Source organism: Thrips palmi, unplaced genomic scaffold (assembly GCF_012932325.1).
Source record: "Thrips palmi isolate BJ-2018 unplaced genomic scaffold, TpBJ-2018v1 HiC_scaffold_6, whole genome shotgun sequence".
NCBI classification, from domain to species: domain Eukaryota; kingdom Metazoa; phylum Arthropoda; class Insecta; order Thysanoptera; family Thripidae; genus Thrips; species Thrips palmi.
Window position 1 is genome coordinate 640,390 of NW_023144633.1, and position 7,111 is coordinate 647,500.

Here is a 7,111-nt window from a genome sequence, read left to right on the forward strand (position 1 = left end):
GCGGGGTCGCGAAATTTTTTTAAGGGGTCGCGGCGATGCTGGGGTCGTGTTTTAGGCTGATTTTAAGCAGCCACTGCGTCTGATCCGAGGCGGGCATTTTGCTCCCTCAACGGGCAGTTGGTCTTTGGACCTTCCTTTAGCATGCCTTTGTTACGGAGTGCAATTATCAGTCTTAGTTTGGGAGCAGTATTGTCTCAAAGTTGGCCGAAACGCTCAGAAATGTCTATGAAAAATCGTGTTTTGGGCCGATTTTAAGCAGCCACTGCGTCTGATCCGAGGCGGGCATTTTGCTCCCTCAACGGGCAGTTGGTCTTTGGACCTTCCTTTAGCATGCCTTTGTTACGGAGTGCAATTATCAGTCTTAGTTTGGGAGCAGTACTGTCTCAAAGTTGGCCGAAACGCTCAGAAATGTCTATGAAAAATCGTGTTTTGGGCCGATTTTAAGCAGCCACTGCGTCTGATCCGAGGCGGGCATTTTGCTCCCTCAACGGGCAGTTGGTCTTTGGACCTTCCTTTAGCATGCCTTTGTTACGGAGTGCGATTATCAGTCTTAGTTTGGGAGCAGTATTGTCTCAAAGTTGACCAAAATAGTCACAACGGTTTTTCAAAGACACTTGCGACCGTTTTGATCGACTTTGAGACAATACTGCTCCCAAACTAAGACTGATAATCGCACTCCGTAACAAAGGCATGCTAAAGGAAGGTCCAAAGACCAATTGTCCATTGAGGGAGCAAAATGCCCGCCTTGGATCAGACGCTGTGGCTGCTTAAAATCGGCCCAAAACACGATTTTTCATGGACATTTCTGAGCGTTTCGGCCAACTTTGAGACAATACTGCTCCCAAACTAAGACTGATAATTGCACTCCGTAACAAAGGCATGCTAAAGGAAGGTCCAAAGACCAACTGCCCGTTGAGGGAGCAAAATGCCCGCCTCGGATCAGACGCAGTGGCTGCTTAAAATCGGCCCAAAACACGATTTTTCAAAGACACTGCTGACCGTTTCGGCCAACTTTGAGACAATACTGCTCCCTAACTAAGACTGATAATTGCACTCCGTAACAAAGGCATGCTATAGGAAGGTCCAAAGACCAGTTGCCCGTTGAGGGAGCAAAATGCCCGCCTCGGATCAGACGCCGTGGCATGTTAAAGGAGGGGTCCCGTGGGGTCGCGAAATTTTTCCTGGGGGTCGCGGAAATTTTTGGCTTTAAATTTGGGGTCGCGAGCCGAGAAAGGTTGAGAACCGCTGGCCTAAGGAAAGAAGACGTGACGGTCAACAGATAATATCGAATTTTTAGCCTTCAAGAGCGTACGCTTTCCCTCACAAGGATGATAGCTTTTCCTAAAGTCCCACAGACCTCTACGTGTCCTCTGTGACGTCCAATACGCGACTCATACGCCGGGCCTCGCTACCCCAACAATTTCTCATCATTATAATGGTCACCGGGTGACATGTGTCACAGCCGTGAGTCGGCGCGTTGTGGGGCGAACAGCACAGTGTGACAACACCGAGCCAAAGGGTGACCCACCGCAATGCGCTGCCCAGTGAGCGACTCTAGAGCCCGTAGATTTATAAAGGTCGCACTATGTATCCACACGAGGCAACCGCCACCTGGTTTGGCCCGAAGAGTACTTGATGCCAAAATCAGCCTCTCGAGGCGCGGCAGGCAAGGCGCGGCAAGGCGCGCATTGAACATGCCAAACACTGCCCACGCGGCGCTACGCTGGGCGGCATGGCGTGGCACGGCGCCTACCTCGCGAGTCGTTGAACCAGCGCGGCGCCAAGGACAAGGCCCGCACCAGCGCGGTGGCACCGCGGTGGCACGTGGCGCCGGGCCGTGGCGAGCCGCGGACACTGCGAGGAGGTGGGGGCAGAGTCACATCAATCGCTTGTCTAGGAGCCGCGCGTCAACTTGGAGAAGATCAGGGCCGTTCGCGGCGCTTGAACCCGGACCCACCTGGACCCAGGTTCGAGTCCCGCCGCCGTCGACAAGGGACGGCTAACGGCGGCCTTTTTTTTTGCCGGCCGGGGTACCGCGTGGCCGACGCGTGCGGGGGTGCACCTCGAGGGGTGCGACGACGACCCGTTACCCAAATATTACGCCAGTGATTACCCCGCCCCCGCCCCCACCCCCGCTACCGGCGTGCTCCCGGCTCGTCCCGGCTGGCGCGTGGACGGAACGCGTCTAACGGGACCTGCAGACCCATTCCGAAAGCTCCGTCGCCGTCTCTCTCGCTCCCGCCGCCCCGCGCGTGCGAGAGACAGAGACAGAAGCGGAGTTCGGAATGGCTGCGCTGCCCTCAGGTGACCTGCCCCGCAGGGCCCGCAGCCCCGCCCCGAGTTTTTCCTTTCAGAAGGGCACGGGGTCCAACCCGGTCCAACCCCCCGGCAGGCCCTCGCGGCCCGCACCTGGCCCGTTCCTGTTATATCATCCGGGAAGGGCGCAGGGCGCGCAGGGCCAGCCGCAGGCCTCACTGTCGCTTTTAACCGGACGCACCCCCACCCCGACGACGTCACGCTGGATAATAACTTGAGGTAATTAAAGAAAGGGAAAACCGCTGTGGTTGCGTAATGAGGTTCAGGGTTCAAGGCGATTCAAGGCTCAAGGCGATTCAAGGCTCAAGGCGGTTCAACACGATTTAGGGCTCAATGCGGTTCAGGGTTCAAGACGATTCAGGGTTCAAAACGATTCAGGGTTCAAGGCCATTCAGGGTTCAAGGCCATTCAGGGTTCAAGGTTTCACAGGAACCGAAAAAGAACGCTTGGCCAGAGAGCGACGCACCATTGCCTCATCCGCGTGGTTCCCAGAACACCTAGCAAATTCGTGTCTGCACATGTAAGATGTTGACTGATAAGATAATCCGCGCCTGTTTTTTTTCTGCGACGTTTCCGACTCGAGTGCTCGTCTATGTTGCGGCCTTGGCTTGCGACAATAACTTATCCGTCACGACAGATAAACATTATTTTTCTAACTATTTGCCGGCTGGCCGTGCAGACGCGTGTGGGGTCTGAAAAGGGCTGATGCCAGATGACATCACCGCCACCGGGCACCCTTTACCTGTGCAGTCCCGTTACAAGCGCACGCCCCCCCCCCCCCCCGCCACGCGCCACGCTGCCCCAAAGGCCCCCCAAAGGCCCGCCGATAAAAAGCGGCTCCCCTTTTAGTCCTTTATGCCAAACAACGTCCCTGCGATGATGCAGATGCTCTTCTCCACGCGCCCGAGACATCCAAAAGAATCGTTCAAGAATTTTGACAAAAAAAAATTAGTTTTAACAACAACGGATACGTAAACAAAACCTTGCGATTCTCACGTCATTCAGAAATATTCTAAAAAAAATTTGAGCAGATTCAAAGTGAATTTCGCCAAAAAAAAATAGGGGCGTGGAAACAAGGAGTAAATTGAAACAAATTCAAAAAATTGTTATGAAATTGCAACTTTTTAGATGTACCAAAACAGTTTTTAAAGCGCTACCGTTCGACCGCTCAGAGGAACGCGGCAGGGCAGGAAGACGCGGCTTCCAAAACAGTCTCTTTCGTTCCATACCACGCGTCATAATGGCTAGTACACGTACGGGACGTGTTTTGACCTTAGTTCACCCCGACGCCGCGCCGCGCCACGCCGCGCTACCGACAGTGTACTGCCTCGTCACGACGTAATGAATAAGCCGCGCGTGCCGGATAAATGAAGTGTGAGCCTAACGGGACGGGACGAGGCTTCCGGGCGCCCCCCCCCCTCTCTCTCTCCTTTCGGTCTTGGCAAGGGACAACACGCCTCACATCGCCTTCCACACACCTGGATGCGCCTGGAAGTGTGAAATGTGAGACCTCTCTGTAATGACAGCAGCACTCCGTGTGTGTGTGTGTGTGTGTGTGTGTCATATGGAGGATGAGTCGTCCGGCGACATGTTTCCGGGTGCTACTACACCAAATACCACAATGCCGCCGTAAGAATCGAAAGCGAAAGAGAGACACGCGGTTTGTCTTCTTTGCGCGACAGCTCATCTGACTGCACGCGGCAATCTGCTACCTCTCACTCCCTCTCACTATCCACCACACACAACAAACACGCTCTCGAAACTCATCAGCGCGCATAGACCGCTGAATAGGGCCCCTAAAGCCCCCACGCAGAGCGGTGCCGAGAGTCGTTTTCGTCGCTCGGTCTCTCTCGCACTCATGGGGCGTCCCGTGGAGGTGCGAGAGAGACAGAGCGACGAACACGACTCTCGGAATCGGTGTGCCGCGGTGGCTCAAAACTCGAAACGAGGCAGCGCACCGCCACACCGCAAGCGTGGTGACGCATGACAGGTACACCGTGGGTGACGCATATGCATCGTCATGAACACGGCCCGTTTACTGGAAGCGTTCCGTGTGTGTGTGTGTGTGTGTGTGTGTGCGTGACTGGGCCCAGCTGGGGAAGGGCGACTTACGCCCCACTGCAAAGGTCCTTCCCTCGGTTCCCTTGGCTCACGCCTGGCCGGCGTGCAACGGCGGCACATCACACTACACTATAAATAGCGTATACTCCCCGCGTATGACCGTCTTCCGGATGGCCATGTGCGCCACGCGCCGGTGTCTGTCTCTCTCGCACCCCTGGGGCTCGCTCCACGAGTGCGAGAGAGACAGAGACAGCAGTGCGGCACGCGCGCAGGAAACGCTTTAGAGAGAATCCCGTGGAAAATCAGGGAAAATCTAATCGCATCACGGCCAGCAGCTGCAGGGACTTGCACCGCGAGGCTGTTCAAGTCGTCGCTCTGTCTCTCTCGCACTCACGGGGCGTCCCGCACTGCTGCGAGAGAGACAGAGCGACGAAGACGACTCGCGGAATCAGTCTGCAAGGGGAACATGATTGAATCGGCTCGGGCATTTGGGCGTTCGGTCCGACTGGTCCGACTGGGCCGTCAGCTTGCAGGCGAGGCGGCCCCGCACAGCCTTTTTCCTTCCCATTTCTGCGAATAATCTTCGGCACATCATCAGTTTCGGTATCGACGTGGCCGACGCACGCACGCACGCCAGTACACTGCCACAAACGGACTCTCACTTTGGCCGACTTTGGCCGTGTGTTGCTTACCTGTCCCGCCACGTCGCTTTTAGCTGCTGTTCCAAAAAGGTGGCGCGGTTTAAATTTTTGAGCGCCTCTTGATTGCTGCTGGGCTCGCCTGCGGCTGTTGGCCGTGGGCGGAAGGTTTGCGACTGCGGCTTCTATTTCCAGACAGACGATCGCACGGAGCGGGGGCCTGCAGCCCAGCCCCGCGGGGGTGGAGTGGACGGAGCGGGGGTATTCCAATGAGCCGATACGTGGGGCCACTTTACCGTCCCGTGACTCAGAGAATGAATGAATACGACATGTGACTCACGGGGCGGAATTCTGGAGGGTGAGTAGTTCTAGTGGCACCCCCGCTGCAGTCAGTACTAGTAAGACCATGCGCCTATACCTGTTCATATAGGCTATGGAGCAAGTACTACCGACTTTTCCGCAATTTTTCCGTGCTTTCGATCCCTCTCAACATTTTCCGTGTCAAAGTGCTGATTTTTTACGGTGAACTCCCCCCCTCTCTCACAAACACACACACATTCACACACACACAAATGGATTTTCGAAGCCACTGCACCCTGACGGGGCGAGCGCCGCCGCCAATACTGGTCAAATAATGAACTAACCAATGCAAATCGATCCATCGGTCAGCCACGACGACAATGGTCGAGGCAACCATCAATCAGAAGCCGCCGCGAAGAAAAGGGGGGGGGGCGCCTCGCCGCGTTCGGAACACGAAGAAGCCGACCCATCGTCCGACAGGTAGTAGCGCCATACGGCCGCCCACACACACGCACTAACGCACACACACACACACACACAGTGCAACCCTATTCGCAGTGCTGTCATTTCGACCATCAATTAGAGCGCAGAAAGTCCCGCCATTCCGCCCCCGCGGCGAGATGCGGAGGTGTGTCCTTTCAAATGATGTCAATTTCACCCACTAAAGTTAGTCATCTTACACTACTGTCAAATAGAACGAAAACTAAAATTCTCAAAAATGCTTGCTCCACTTATTTCTCGAAAAATATTCCGACATTGCAGAAGTTTATACGAGGGACTTTCCAAATGAGTGGTCCCACCCACTCCCATCCATACTTTGCCTGCTCCATCTCTCTCCCGCCGCACGGATCCACGCCACTCACCTGGAACAGACAGGACAGAACGAACAAATTAGACGGCCGGCGAAAAAGGGGGTGGGGGGAGAGTCTCCTCCGTTCGGTACGCGGGGGGCTGGCCAAAAATTCTAGACGCGTTTTGAGCTCCAGGAACGCCGTGGGACGGTGACAGATTATTACGGGAGTGTTTGCCAAAAGGACCAAGGGCCACGGGCCGAGGGGCAGAAGGACAAAGGGATGAGGGTTCAACCACCGGCCGCTTCCTTCCCGGTGTCATTGCTCCGGAAGGGCCGAGGGAAGGGCCGAGGGAAGGGCTGGAGGAGGAGGGTTGGCAGGGCGCAGGCAGGGCCACGGCCCAGGCCACGGCCGCTTTGGCACTCGGGGCCCTTCACCCCGTGAGTCCCTATCGGGTCCCTTCGACCAGCGCGCAGCCCTGCCAGGGCCCTGCCCTTCGCAACCCGCCGGCCGTAGAGAGCGGTCCCGGCGCCACCCCCCCGCCAGTGCAACGACACCGGCAGGACAGGGGAAGGGGAGGAATCGAAGACGGAGAAGACGAAGAGTAAATGCGTCAAAGAGGAAGGAGAATGAAGGTACACTGGAGGAAAAGAAGACTAGGAAAGCGAAGACTGGAGAAAAAGAAGACTGAAGAAAAAGAAGACTGGAGAAAAAGAAGACTGGGGAAAAAGAAGACTGGGGAAAAAGAAGACTGGGGGAAAAGAAGACTGGGGAAAAAGAAGACTGGGGAAAATGAAGACAGGAGAGACAAAGACTGGAGAAAAAGTAGATCGGATGAAAAGAAGACCGGAGAAAAGAGGACTGAAGAAAAGAAGACTGGAGAAAATGAAGACAGTGATAAAGAAGACTGGAAGGAAAAGACGTCGGAAAAGAAGGATAGCGACGCCGCCCCGTACGCTGACCCCGGCTGGCCGTCCTGGCCCCGCCGCCGCGCCGCGTGGGGCC